Below are 15,907 nucleotides of genomic sequence, written 5' to 3'. Positions count from 1 at the left end.
TTCCAAATTTAAAGGCCATCACATGCCTTTTTTCCCACTTTCACTGCAAGAATGGACTCAACTCTAGAGTTTTCTTAAGACTCAGCTCATGTAAGCTACAGAACCCAGAGGATTATGGGAATAATGGCATTCTGTCAACATCAAGGAATAACACTGTTGAATGTAGGGGTGACAGTTTCTTGATAAGAATCCCTTAAATTCAAACTTCTTAGAGGAAGTAATAGGAATATAAATGGAGGTGTTGATGATATTTATTGTTCACTTAATGGATGGAGCACAGTGTCTGTATGTCTATGCTTCATTCTGCCTGTCTTTGGAGAATGGAATGGAAAGTGCTTATTTTGTAAAATGTCTTGAGTTAAAGTTGTGATGAATAACAAAAGTATTAGAGAAACTGTCAGTGAATTTTTTTTTTTTTTTTTTTTTTTTACAGGCAGAGTGGACAGTGAGAGAGAGAGAGAGAGACAGAGAGAAAGGTCTTCCTTTGCTGTTGGTTCACCCTCCAATGGCCGCTGTGGCCGGCGCACCGCGCTGATCCGATGGCAGAAGCCAGGTACTTCTGGTCTCCCGTGGGGTGCAGGGCCCAAGCACCTGGGCCATCCTCCACTGCACTCCCAGGCCACAGCAGAGAGCTGGCCTGGAAGAGGGGCAACCAGGACAGAATCCGGCGCCCCGACCGGGACTAGAACCCGGTGTGCCGGGGCCGCAAGGCGGAGGATTAGCCTAGTGAGCCGCAGCGCCGGCTGTGGATATGTTTTTAAAGGAATAAAACCTCACTACTCAGAAGTGTGTACTCGAAATCCAGTACTATAATTATCTGCTAGAATACCCCAATCAGCAGAGAAGGTATAAGGAGATTCTTCCAGTAATTAACAATTCTTTAGCTAAAAGTAAATTTCTTAGGCTAGAATCTAATCAAATCTCAGTGGAGTTTCCTAACTTCATTTTCTTTTGTGTACGATAAGCCTACTTTTTAAGAAGGAAAAGATGGAAATTTAAAACACAGGATGCCATCGGAGAAGGACATAAGCTGTATTTGTTGGAAAATTCTGAAAGAATTTTGAAGTTTGTTTTTCCAAGTGCAGTGAAGTGTGTTCCGAAATTTGTTAACTGTTAGGGTTTGGCTATGGTCCCGTGATTCAATTATGCCCACAACGAGTCCATAGTGATTGAAGGCTTTGCCCACAAGGTGGCGCTATTGAGAGATGGTGAAGCCTTTGGGAGATGGAGTCAAAGGGGAAATCCTTAGCTCTTTGGAGCTTGAGGTAGTTTGAATGTGAGGGGTCGGTCAGCCTCACCAGACCCCTTCAGTTCTCAGGAGAAGATTGTTATAAAAGGAGCAAGCCAAGTCCCCTCCTTGCTCATTTTCTCTGCTCCTTATTGGAGATGTGATACTTGTTCTGGCATCTCAGCCATCTGCTATTCACCATTCCTGGTGAATGATCTAAAGGGTGGCCTCACTGAGCTTGCACTGTGCCTCCAAACTGTGAGCTAAGTAAACTTTTTCTTTATATTGTTGGTTGCCTCTGGTATTTTTTGGTAGTAATACAAAATGAACTCATACACTATCTTGTAAGAGATTAAAGCTCATTAGCTAGGTTTATTAGGCCAACGTCGATCATCCTAAACTAGATTACATTTTTTCCATTTTTTGTTCTCGTAGGAGGTGTCATCAACATTTAGTTTTTTGATATGTGAGGCCCAAGAATAAGCCACAGTAAGTAATAAAGAAGCATGTATGTGACACGTACCTTGACAATGACAGGTATTCACTAAAGTGTTTCATTATAATAAATATTTTGAGCATGGAATAGATCTGGGCTGCAATATTAAATCCAGTCTAATTTTCTAACTCTGGTTGCTAATGCGGGTTGTTCTCTGCCCTAAATTTTGCTTAAGCTCATCAATGCAGCTTATATAAAATGAGCCATTTAACTCCAGTATATGTACATAGTGAGGGATATTTTCATTTATTATAAATGTTACTTAGAAAATAGTAATTATCAAAGAACTTAAGATTTTTAGTTAATAAAAAAGGTCAATCAGCATGTTTCAGTAAATGTTAAAGAAAAAATTATTCTGATAATTGTTGAGATGTTAAGGAAGACTTTATTCAAGATCATTGCAGTAGAGGCATTACAACTGGTGAGAGAGAGACTGGGCTCTACCCTGAATACAAGAAAAGCAATTCAAGGCTATAGTCAGTGGGCAGAATGAAGGGGTCAGTGGATGTAAATATTTCAAAGAGGGGGCATCAAGGATACAAAGATGAACTTGTAGGTAAACTTCATTGGTTAACTGCTGCTGCATAAAAGCAATTTCAATAACTCTCTATTTAGCTCACAAGTAAGTGGATCTTCAATTTGTTCCAGACTTATCTGCATGATTCTTCTTGATTCTGCTTGACTCATTCATATTTTGTGATCAGCAGCTTAGTCTGTAGCTCTAGCTTGATCTTGGCAATGATATTTCTTTTCCACTTCATATGGTCTCTCTTCTCATCTTTTTTTTTTTTCTTTTGCAGTTGGTTCTTATGGTGCTTGGGTATGGTTTGAAGAGAAAGTAGGGTGTACATATGTCATTCTCTGAGAACTGGCACTCTATCACTTTCATTACATTGCATTGAAAAAATTGCATACAACCTCTTAGTCGATGGTGGGAGAAAATATTGCAAAGTATATGGCAAAGGAGAACAGTTACATGGCCATGTTTGCAAACTATTGCATTTATATAAAGGGATCATACAGTGTGCTCTTTCAAAAAATTTATTTATTATTTGAAAGGCAGAGAGACAGAGATCTTCCATCCACTGGTTCACTTTCTAAATGCTGTAATAGCTAGGGCTAAGTCAGGCCAAAGACAGGATCCAGAAACTCATTTTGGATCTCTCACATGAGTGACAGGAACCCAAGTACTTGATTCATTGTTATTCTTCCTCCTCCTCCTCTTCTTCTTTCTTCACTTAAAATTTATTTATTTATTTGAAAGAGTTACAGTGAGACAGGAAGGCACACACACACACATACACACACACACACACAGAGAGAGAGAGAGAGAGAGAATCTTCTAACACTCCCCAAGTGGCCACAACAGGGACTGGGCCAGGGTGGACCTGGGAGCCAGGAACTCCATCTAGGTCTTCCATTGGATGGCAGGGGCCCAAGTATTTGGGTCATCTTTTGCTGCCTTCTCAGGTGCATTAGTAGGAAGCTTGCTGAGAAGTGGAGCAGCCAGGATTGGAACCAGCACTCTAATTGACACTCTGAAATGGGATGCCAGTATTGCAACTGGCAGCCTAACCTTTGTGCCCCAGTACTAGCCTCCATCCACCAAGCAGTATCTTAACAACTACACCAAATGCCCACCACAGTAGGTGCTCTTGTATGTGTAGGTTTTTTTCCTCTTAACATACATTTTTTTTTGACAATTACTCATATTGTTAGGCTGTCAGTTTGTTCATTTTTATTAAGGAGTAATATCACTTTAGATGAATAGAAGTGGATGCTATTACTTATTTTTAGATTGGCAATTGGATTGCTGCACTTTAGGGATTGTATTACTTAGTTTTCTGTAATGTGGGACTGCAAACTAGGTGTCTTAAACAAGAGAACTTTATTATCTCATGGTTCTGAGGGCAAGAAGTTCAAATCAAGGTGTTGGCAGGGCCACACTGTGTCCCCTGTCTCTGAGGGAGAATCTTGTCTTGCATTGCCTAGTTCTGGAGTTTCCAGCAGTCTTTGGCATTTCTTGCCTTGCAGGTATTTCACCACTCCAGTCACCAGAGTGTCTTTTCCCCATGTATTTCCACAACATCTTCACCCTGTGCATGTCTATCTGTTCGAATCTCCCTTTTCTTATACAGACACCAGTTGTGCTGCACTACTGCCTCACCTAAAGACCTCATTTTCACTTGATTACCTCTTTAATGGCTCTATCTCTGGGAAAGGTCACATTCGGAAGTCCCAAGGGGTTATGATTTTAGCAGTTTTGGGAAGGCACAATTCAACCCCCAATGAGGACACTAGGAATGAAGTTTTTACAAGCATGTTCATGTAATTATATTTGTGGCAGTATGCTTAGTTATTCTGAGATGTTTATTTTGAAGGCATTGTTCAAGTGTATAAGAGGACTCTATGAAGTAGTGGAAAGTAGAATTAAGAGATAAGTTTGTTTTGGTTCAAAAAATTTTTGAAGTATACTCATAGGATTTTTTTTATAATGCATCGTTTCTGGGAACTTTTTGAAGATTCCTCAAATGTTTTACTTTATTGGGGGCTACCAGTTTTTTAAGGAGGTTGTATCATTTTATACATGTATCAGAAATACACAAGAGGACCAACGACTGCATAATCTTGCTGAGGTTGGACATTGTCATTCTGTTGAATTAAGTCATTCTGGGTGTGTACTCATGTCTTGTTTTGGCTTTAGCTTGCATTTCTTTAGTGACAATGGTAAATATGTTTTATGTATTTGCTATCACTTGTGTATTTTCTTCTGTGGTATGTCTATTTTTCCTTGGTTTGTGAGAGAGAGGTGTGGTCTTCTTCTCCATCTTCAAAATGTTATAATTCAATGCTATTTTGTATTCATTTCCTATTGCTTGTGTAAAAAATTACCACAAACTTAGTGGCTTAAAACAATGAAAGGAGGAGTTTAATTGTCCAAAATAGTCCTTAGGGTATAAAACTAAGGTGTGAAACATTGCGGCCCCCCTAGAGGCTGTAGGAGGCAATCTATTTCCTTACTTTTTCTAGCTTCTAAAGGCGACCAGCATGTTAGCTCCTTCCCCCTCCCCCAGCTTCAAAAACAGTGCAGAGCATCTTTCATTTCTTCCCTCTCTCCCTCCCTCTCCACTCAACTTCTGTTTTCACATCTCCTTCTCTGCTTTCCCTGTTTCCCTCTTGTAAGGACTAATAATTCTATTGAGCCTACCCAAATAATTCAGGATAATCTTCCTATCACAAGATCCTTTACTTAGTTACAATTGCAAAATCCCTTTTGTCATGTAAGATAACATGTTCACAGGTTTCAATCACTTAAATATATATTCCTATGGGGGGAGCATTATCCTGTCTACTACCTATGCCAATAGTCGGGCTATTATTCCCTGGTGATAAATCCCTCTTCTGTATCTCTGATTTGAGATCATGGAACTTTGCAAGCTGTATTTCTGCTTCCTGTTGGGTTCTGACAATAAGGACCACTAATGATGCTGAAAGGCAGTGAAGGGAGGAGGGGAATTTTTGTTTAACTTCACTGTTTATTTGGCATTGCTCCAGCAGCTGTCATTCTCACTGGAAACAACACAGGACACAGATCCTGCTTTTCTCCACATTGCTCATAATCTGAGCAATGACTGGTCCTCAGAGTACCACATTCTTACTTCTTAGGACCACTGCTCTAAGCATATTGGTTCTGATTACCTCAAATTATTGTCTTTCCTTCCCCAGCCCAAAAGAGGATAGCAGGCTTTTGCTATAATTGCTGTAGTGTTTATTTTTAGATTTCAGTCCTCCATCCTCTTTTTAACCATTTGAGTTCATTAAAATCTCAGTTGGAATACCTAGTATACTTTTGTTGTCCTGATATATTTGTACTATGATTAGTTATTTAATTCCTCCCAAAACATGGGTACAAAATTAAAGTGTAATAATAGTACAAGAAACCGTAGATGAAAATAGCTTTCATGGAAGAAAAATTATTTTAACCCTGATTAATGCTGGGTTTTTGTGAAACACCATGGCACAGAAAGGCAAATCTGTCTTCTTAAAAAATCATTTTATAACACTTTAAAGATCACATTTTCTTAAAGCAGAAAAACCAAAATACAAAAGATATTAATTTTGGTTTTGATATTATTTTGAACAGAAAATATTTTTTTAAAAATATAATTCAGGATTCTTAGAAAATTTAATAGATCTTAAAGTTAAAATTATGCTGAAAACTGATTTAGGCTCACTGAATTTAATAATTGTGTTATTTTGAATGTCAGTAGTTTAATAGTACATCTTAGTGAAAATCTTAATAAAATTTAACTTGTGTGGGGGAGGAGAAAGAGAAAGAGCTCTATTACATATATTCTTACAGTTTCAAAATAAGCTGCCGAAAGAAACTATTCATTTGAATTTCCAGATATTTGCTGTAGTGAAGCAACACTCAGAATTTGTGAACTCATTTACCACATATTTGAACATCCTTTACTACACTCTTGCCAGAGACAAATGTACTCAACATAAAATAATAATGTTTCAATCATGGAAATGTGATCTTAATCATACTTAATTCTGCTTTTTATACTCTGACATTAATTAGCAACCCAGAACCCCTTCTGAATCTCCACATCCAGTCTTTGAAGAGGTTATTATTCAGATAGGAATGATGTTGTCTAGGAGTGCACTTCTCTTAATGTACCTAATATGATTATTTTAAAAATATCCAGATCCTCATCCCCTTCTCCTCTACCTTCTACCCGATATCAATGGCCTCTTTAAGGTCCTTGGAATCCTGGGAGGAGAGAAAACTGTATCAATTTATCCAAAGTCAAAGCCATCAAGTATATGTGCTGAATAAGATACACTAAAGGTATCTGAAATTGAGGTAAATTGCTGTTTAAAGAGAAAAATAATTCACAAAAGAAAAAGGAAAATTTGAAGTGTGTGTCTATTTGAATGCATTGTGTGTGTGAGACAGAAAGTAGAGTGCATTATTGTGCTCCAATCTATGGTGTGGTACTAATGATAGAAGATAAAAAAATGTGAGAGCCAGGTGTGCTTTATGCCAGATGAAGATATATTTTGGTTATTTTTTAAATGTCAAAATTATTTTAATAGGACATTTTCCATCTTCTTTTGATCTGCCATTTGTCCTAGATAAAATGAATGTACTATTTGGATCTGATTTCTGATGAAATTATACATATTTTCAAATATTTAAATGATTGAAAAACTCAGGCCTTACTGATGTAGGCAAAATGAGTAATTGAATTAACCATCCCATTTTCATCTGGGTGTTTTGTTAGAGGATAGCTTTAGGCAGTGTCCATACAACAGATAGTGAAAAGAAACAAGCTAATTACTGTTGTCAAATATATGAGTCTAGAGGAATAAAATTAATAGGCAAAATTTTTTACAATAATTACATTAACAAAATAGTTTCCAAATTAAGATTGTCATTGTTTCTTTCATATTAATTCCATTTCACTCTATATCACATTTCTCTCTCTCTTGCTTTTTCCTCTCTTTGGCTTCCTTTGCAAGAAGCACTGATTATACAGGCCTATTTATCACCTCAACTTAAAATGGTTAATGCTTGCCAGTGACAGATACTTAAAATTATCTTTCCTTTTGTTTTTTAAATATTTATTTATTTGAGAGCTGGAGCTATGGTGTAATGGGCTAAGCCTCCGCCGCTGGCATCAGTATCCCATATGGGTGCTGATTTGAATACCTGGCTGCTCCTCTTTGGATCCAGATTTGTGCTTGGCCTGGGAAAGCAGTAGAAGATAGTTCAAATGTTTGAGACCCTGCACCTGTGTGGAAGACCTGGAAGAAGCTCCTGGCTCCTGGCTTCGAATTGGTTCAGCTCTGGCCATTATGGCCATTTGGGGAGTGAACCAGCGGATGGACCGCTCTCTCTCTCGCTCTCTCTCCTTGTCTCACTCTCTCTCCCCCTCGCCTTTTCCCTCTCCCTCTCCCTGTCTCTGTCCATAATTCTGACTCTCAAATAAATAAGAAAAAAAAAGATTTTATTGCAGAGAGAGAGAGAGAGGTCTTCCATCTACAAATTCACTTCCCTAGATGGCTGCAATGTGCAGGACTGGGCCAGACCAAATCCAGGAGCCAGGAGCTGCATCCAGTTATTATGCATGGATTCAGGGGTCCAAATATTTTGACTATCTTCTGCTACTTTTCTCAAGCCATTAGGAAGGGGCAGGATCAAAAGTGGAGTAACTGGGACATGAATTGGTGCCCATATGGGGTGTTGACATCGCAGGCAGTGGCTTTATCTGCTATGCCACAGTGCTGATCCCCTCAAACTGTCTTTTCTTAGCCTGAAACTATTGCATCAAATTTATCAATTAGCTGACCTCCCAATATTTGCCTTCAAGATCTTTCTGTCCACATAACTTAAAAATTGTTGGTGATATATTTTATTTTCTCCTATAACTGTTAACTTTTAGCAAAATACCTTAATAACAAATCACCTCATTGAACACATAGCTTGTAGAAATGTGCTTTCTTCACATTGCCGTATTATTGTTTCCAACAACTATTTTGTATAATTTATTTTTATTTATTTATTTATTTATTTATTTTTTTGACAGGCAGAGTGGACAGTGAGAGAGAGAGACAAAGAGAAAGGTCTTCCTTTTGCCGTTGGTTCACCCTCCAATGGCCGCCGTGGCCGGCGTGCTGCGGCCAGCGCACTGCGCCGATCCGATGGCAGGAGCCAGGAGCCAGATGCTTTTCCTGGTCTCCCATGGGGTGCAGGGCCCAAGCACCTGGGCCATCCTCCACTGCACTCCCTGGCCACAGCAGAGGGCTGGCCTGGAAGAGGGGCAACTAGGACAGAATCCGGCGCCCCGACCGGGACTAGAACCCGGTGTGCCGGCGCCGCTAGGCGGAGGATTAGCCTAGTGAGCCGCGGCGCCGGCCTATATAATTTATTTTAAAATGGTATTTGACTAGCTGATGATTCTACTGTTCTATCCGCGTTTTAGTGAACTGCAGTCAATTCCAACCCATCCTTCCCTAACGTTGAATTTACCAAATGTTGTATCTCTTCCCTAAGAGCCACATTTCAGATTTTTCAGTGCTTGTGAAAAAAGTAAGAATGCCATGAATCATCACAATACTAGAAATATACTTTTTAGTTACACTGATCAAAGTTAATGAGGTAACAAGAGTAAATCTTTGTGGAAATCTATGCCAATAATGTTCGTGTATGAAGAATTAAAATTTTATATTTACACAAAGTATATGGTAATGCCAGGTTGTAATTTTTGTGGTATAATTTAAGTTAAATTGAAAGTAACCTCCCTATTATTAGATAGTATATACTGGTACATTATTTTATGGCTTTATAGCCTGCATGTGGTCACATTCTTTAACCATAAATTTAAGGATTTATTTTGAAATTTCCATGCAAGCACAAGATTAGTCTTTATGACTCTTTGTGTCTACAAGTCAGCATTAATCACTTTAAGAATGCAATGTTCAGTGTCTTGACCACATGGATTTTCAGCCGAACTCATTCATTTGGAGGTTGCATGTTTACTAATTTTCTGTTTTAGGGAGGTTACTCCATAGCCTTTTGATCTCACCATAACGTGGATCTGAAGATCCCAAGATCTATTCTTGGGCTTGATTTTTTTATATCTGTCTTATTTTCTTCCACTGTGCTTTATGAATTAGAATCACTCAGCCAGCAAAAAGGCATTGAGGCATATTCAGTCTCCTTTTGGACTTTCTGTCAGTTGCTATGTGAATTTTGATAGATTTTGGCATTTATCTCTTGGGGATTCATGATTGTCTTTGCTGGCACCAGGAAAGCTTTTCTGGGTCCATCTTGTATTAGCAGTAATTTCTTCTTATTTGATGCAGTATAGTAGTATACATTTTATAGTACTTTCTTCAGTGTGTGTAAAGGCATATTTATTTAGAAGCTCTTTATGTATGCTTTCAAAGTCACTTTGAGTCCATATGGAGACATGTAGCATTTAGCCCAAATATTAATTATTAGATAGAATTGCATTCCTGTATTTTAGCAATACATCATTTGTGTATAATACTACAAGGTTCTATGTCTTTTTAGAGACATTTACAAATGTATTCTTAGTGTTTTTCAAATGTCATTTTCAAGCTAAATGAAGTAATTAAATGAATTGTATTTTTACCTATCTGAAAAAGCAAAAGAAATATTATGTATTATACAAATGTGATACATTATAAAATAATTTAGCAATCATAAAGGCTATTTATTATGTAGTGGACAAAATGAGGTTTAGATCTTAGATTTCTTTACTAGAGATGTGTACATTTTCTTTTACTTATTTAAAAAAGAGATGAATACTGTGATAAAAACAGACATTTCAATCATTCGAAACTGCAAGATTTTAGATTATTGAGAATGATTGCAATGAGTACAATGATACACATCAATAGAGTGAAATTGGTAATCTTTTCACCAGTATCTGCTGAAAGTAATTATACAAAAAGAATATATGGTTACTTTGACTTTTAAGGTGGTCTATGTTTGTAAAATTTAAATTTTGCTTTTAAAAATTTCCCCATATATTTTCTGTATATAAGTTAAACAATAGAGAATTTGAAGCTTCATATTTAGATTATGTCTAGGTCATCCACCCATCAAGTGAGAAAAATTCAGTCAGTTCATTCAACACATCTTTGAAGATTTTAAGAATTTACTGATACATATTTGAACCACTGGGCTTACATTTACAAAGAGATAGCTTCATTCAACTTTCTATATCCTTATTTGTATGACAAAAAGAAAAAGAAAAATTCAGGTTTAAGGATTCAGGGCTACACAGAGTGGTAAAGAAAAGTATTAATAATGAATGAAGATGATTATCTAACCTTTAAGAGACAAATCTGTAGTCTTAAATAATACAATTTCATAGCAAGAAAAAATAAACAAGCACATTCTTAATCTCCAAATCTTTTTTTCTGTAGTAAGCATTGTTCACAGCTCCCTGAACAGCCAAATACCTCTCCTGCTTCTCAAACCATGCCGTATTTCTGACACATGCTTCCACAGGCTTATCTGCAATTCTAGGACTAAGTTTAAACCAAGAGCTCATTATATGACTTTTCTTCCCAGAATCTTTTTCTCTGAGATATTAGTGATGTCCCGTAGTACTACCTGTACCTGTCAAACAGCTCTACCTATAGATGAATGCCTTTGGGATTCATAAGGAGATTGGAATGAAATGTGAATTAGCATTACCCTGCAGCAGGATTATCTTTGTATATGTGTGGCTGAGAGAATATTTGAGAATCATAGGAATATGTAAAAGGTTTGGGGTACATACTCGTGCAAAAGCATCCATGAGCTTGTACACATAGTTATAAATTCTTCTTCATTGCATCAACTTGTTCTTGCCCCGAAGTTTAAGTGAAAATATCACTGGTGGAAAGTGTATGTCAAACTTGTCAATAACATCTACCATTGGCATATTTCCCTTTTTAGTAAGACTGTTGAAACTGCAGGTAAATTACATTGGGCTATGTCTTTCTGCTTACTGATGAAAAGAAAAAAAAATAGTTCTTAGCACCTAGGAGCTCCCTGCTTCTATCATGTAGGCTTGGTGTTCACCTGTTGAACATTAGCCTGTTCTGGAACACCAACATCAGGTAGGTCTACTCTGTAACTTTGAGAAGTCAAAGAAAGAATGTAACCCTCCTTAATCATGCCTGGAAATAAACAGAACATTAATATTACACATACAACAAAATGACATATTATCCTAGTTCCGTGATTCTTGTTTCTTTGCCAATTGTAAATTTAGTCTCTTTTTTTCTTCTTTTGATAAAATTTATCATCATGCTCAATTACAAAAGTACATTCTCATTGCTTCCATACTGCATCCAAATCAGAAAAATCTACCCCCCTTATACCTTTCCCCAAATCACTTAATGTAAGTAGAAAGTCCTTTCTAATGTGCTTTTCCTGAGGCGTCCTGGTTTTTCATGATGTGCATTCCTGACTTTAATTTATTAAATTTCAGATGTGCTCCTGAAAGTCATTGGTTGAGAGAGAGTATTACCAAATAGTTACAATGGGAACTTTATTTTTTTTCACTGATATACACTAGATTTTAAAGTAATCACAGATCATTAAAACTGTAGTAATGTAACATTCATAACCATTGGTTTGACAAAGGTGTTAAACAAGGATTGGCAAAATTGTATTTGCAGCAATACTGATGTAGGATTTCTTATTTAGCTTCCACATATAAGGCAGAATATGCAGTATTTGTCTTTTTGTGTCCAGCTTATTTCACTCAACATGATGTCCTCCAATGGCACCCATTTTATTGCAAATGGTAGAATTTACTTCTTTTTTTATAGTGAATAACATTTCATTGTGTCTATATACCACATTTTCCTCATCCATTCATGTGCTGATGGACAACTTAGTTGATTGCATTTTTTTTATTGTGAATAGTACTACAATAAACATGATGGTGCAGTCATCTCTTTGCTACAATGTGTTCATGTCTTTTGGGTATATACTGTAGTGGGAAGTTGAGAATTAATAAAAAAAAGTGATCCCTGTATGCAGCAAAGTCAATGGTCACTGTTTATTGTACCAAAACATATATAACATGACATTTACCATATTATCAATTTCTGAGTGTACAGTTCAGTGGCATTAAATCCATTCAGTTGTTCTGCAGCCATCACCTCTGTTCTTCTATAGAACAATTTTTTCATCCTTTAAAAATTGTATTTAGTTTTATTTATTTGCAATGTAGAAAAAGATGGAGAGATGGAAATATACATAGATGTAGACAAAGCTTTCATCACTATTTCACTCCCTAAATGCTTGTACATAATGGCTGAGACCCATGTTATGGCTGAAGTTGAACCAAGGCCAAAGCCAGGAGCCAGGAACTCAATTCAGGTATTCCACATGAGTGCCTGAAACCCAACTACTTGAGCCATCACTGCTGCATCTTGGGGTCTGAATTATCAAGAAGCTGAGATCAGGAGTTTCATATGGGACTTAAATTCAGGCAGTATGATACAGTATACATGCATAGCAAACTGAAATCATAATAGCTAGGCCGATGTCTACCCCTTTTCCCATGTTCTGAAACTGAAACTCTGTACCCATTAAGCAATAGCTCACCATATCCTCCTTTCTTAAGCCCTTGGTAACCATAATTCTATTTTATATCTTTATCAATATGACTATTTTAGGTACCTGTTATTGGGATAATCATACTATATTCTTTTTTTAAAAAAAAGATTTTATTTATTTATTTATTTGAAAGAATTACATAGAGGCAGAGGCAGAGAAAGGGGGGGGGGCTTCTATCCACTGGTTCACTTCCCAAATGGCTGCAACAGCCAGAGCTAAGCTGATCTGAAGCCAGGAGCTATGAGCTTCTTCTGGGCATCTCACATGAGTCCAGGGACCCAATGTCTTGGGCCATCTTCTACTGCTTTTCTAGGCCATAGCAGAGAGCTGGATCAGAAGAGGAGCAGCTGGGACTCGAACTGGTGCACATATGGATTCCGGCACTGCAGGTGGTGGGTTAGCCTACTACACCACGCTGCTGGCCCCCATACTATATTCTTTTGTGACCTGCTTATTTCAGTTAGCATATCATTATCAAGTTCATCCCTGTGTTGTATCAGGTGTTAGAATTTCATTCCTTTTCAAGGATCGATAATACCTCATTGTATGTATATTTTGTTTATTGACTTATTTGCCAATGGACATTTGAGTTGTTCCCACCTTTCGGTAATTGTGAGTAATATTGCTATGAGCATTGTTATGTGAGTCTAGTGGTGATACATTCTTAGCAGTGATGAGTTGAATAGCTTCAGCAGTTTTGATCTTGCATTAGAAACCTAAAATATTCTCCTACCTCTTTTCCCAGGTTACCTCCACCACCACCAATCCCCACACTCTGAGAAATCATGATGGCAGAATGTCTAGAAGAGTGTATAAGAGCGTATTTCCAAAAGTCACCACTTAGATAACAGCCATAGGGATGGGGAAAATTAGGAAAAGCAGAATAAAAAGGCAAAGCAATTCTGAAATGAATTTTCTTTCAAAATGTACTTTCAAAACTAACAGCAAGTCTGATGCTTTGCTATTTACGCTATTTACAGAAGTGCTAAAAACAGGCTTGCTAAAGGGGTGGGAGTTGCCATTGAGTGAGAAATACGGTCAAATCACTTATTTTTCAATTTTGAGCTATCATTTATCACTCTCCACCTTGAACATAAACTCAAAGAGTTTAGGGCCTTGCTTGTCTTATTTTTTGTCTCTAGGAGAGAGAACATAACAGATATTTAATAAATATTTATGGAATAAATGAGTAAAATTTATTAGAATGAGTCATTTTATCATTTTGTAGGCATTGTGAAAAGTGTTATAGAGCATCAGATAACATCATCCCTGCCTACATAATACCTTGAGGCTACTCAGGGAATTAGAAATACACTACAAGATAGCTATAATTAAACTACAAGGGTATACAGAGAAAGTAAAGATTACCTCTGTTAGGTTCAGTAAGGGAAGTTACAAAGCAGAGTTGATTAGCACAGGAAGGATTTTTATTAGCACAGGAAGGTGAAAGTATGAGGTACATCCGTTGAACATGAGAAAAGGTGCAGTGGTAGAGAAGTGTAACAATGAACTGTAGGTTTTAAAGCTCCTGTTCACCTTGCTTCATTGAAGCTTCATAGTGACTTGAATTTCCCCATTCCCAGGAGGAAATAATAATTCTTTTTACCTCAAATCGGAAACCAAGAAGCACACAGTTAATTAACAAACACAGATTTGAATCCAGGCTTTCAGATTCCACAGACAGTGATGTTAGTGGCTAGAATATATTCATGACTGTTAATTAACTTATTTTGGGCTGATCTATAAAGTGTGGATATAGAAGAGGAAAAGAGGGAAAGACAAAACTCCGTGGGTTGAAATAGTGTAAGAAAGGAGTTATCAACGTTTGCTACTTTGAAATTAAACACAAAAATTATTTTTTGTACTTAAAATACAATAAAGTTCTTTGGATAGAATGCTTAAGTAGAAGTTATAAAAAATAGTTAAAAAGCATTGATTATTAACAGTTAATTTTACAAAGGTTCTTTACTGTCCATTTGTATATTTATGTAGTTTAGCCCTACAAATACATACTTCTGAACATTTTAAAATAATTTGGCTGGATTGTTTCAGACTCCCTCTTTAAAAATATTATTCACTTGAAATGTGTCCTAACATGTTCTGACCTGTGAGAACCCTGTTTTTAATTATAAAATTCAAAATAAATATGCTTGAAAATAAAACATATATCTCCCCCAGTTAAGGAAGATATAAACTAATAAAAGACATTACATAACAAACAGTTATGTATTTTTAATGGGTGGAAAAGAATATGAAGAAAAGAAATGTTCCAGAAGAGTAGCAATGTAATACTCTGTACAGTGTGAATTTGATAGGCAGCAGAGAGTTATGGGCATAATAATAAGCCATTTTTCTCTTGTCATTCTTGCTTTAAAGACTTTTACTTTTATAGGTAGTTAACTAACTATCTATCTATACATTAAAAACCTTTAGTATTTTCTCATCTGTGATGTGATAAAAATATGGATCTATACATTGAGTTGTTTACATGGATTAAAACTCTAAGGCAGATATGTATGTTCTTCTTACCATTTCTAGCAGCTATATGTATTAGAAATAATAAAAAGGAAATAGAGTTATATTTAATTTAAATATAATAAGATAAAAGGGACTGGAGAAATCAGGAGCAGTGGGAGTGATAGCTTATGTGTCAACATGGTTAGGCCATGATGCCCAGGTGTTTGGTAAAATACTAGAATAAATGTTGTTATGAAGATGTTTGTGGCTGTGATTAATAGATACAATCATTTGAGTATAGCTGATTATCTGCTATAATGTGAGAGATCCTCAACCAATCAAAGTTCTTACAAGGAAAGACTAACATTTCCTGAAGAAGAAGAAGCTGTTCTTTCCCTCACTACAATGTAGACTCCCTTAGTTCCCACCCTATTTGGCATGGTGTGCAGGTTTTGGACTTTTGATTTTGATTTTGTTTTGATTGCACCATCAACTCTTTCCTGATTGTCCAGCCTTTTTGTCTGCACTACAGATTTTAGACTTTTTAGTTTTCACTTCTATG

General features: G+C 36.7%; 1 long non-coding RNA gene across 1 annotated transcript; it reads left to right on the top strand.

Annotated features, from left to right (window-relative positions):
- The first annotated feature begins 445 nt into the window (after nt 1-445).
- On the top strand, nt 446-14,029 carry LOC149122369 (uncharacterized). The gene is made up of 3 exons (XR_016220269.1): nt 446-553; nt 1,664-1,717; nt 13,634-14,029. It is a non-coding gene; the product is annotated as an uncharacterized LOC149122369 (long non-coding RNA).
- Nucleotides 14,030-15,907: the final 1,878 nt, after the last annotated feature.

This window comes from Oryctolagus cuniculus, chromosome 14 (genome assembly GCF_051225735.1).
Source record: "Oryctolagus cuniculus isolate XC-2025 breed Fujian yellow rabbit chromosome 14, ASM5122573v1, whole genome shotgun sequence".
Taxonomy (NCBI): Eukaryota; Metazoa; Chordata; class Mammalia; order Lagomorpha; family Leporidae; genus Oryctolagus; species Oryctolagus cuniculus.
This window is presented reverse-complemented; position numbering and strand designations above follow the sequence as displayed.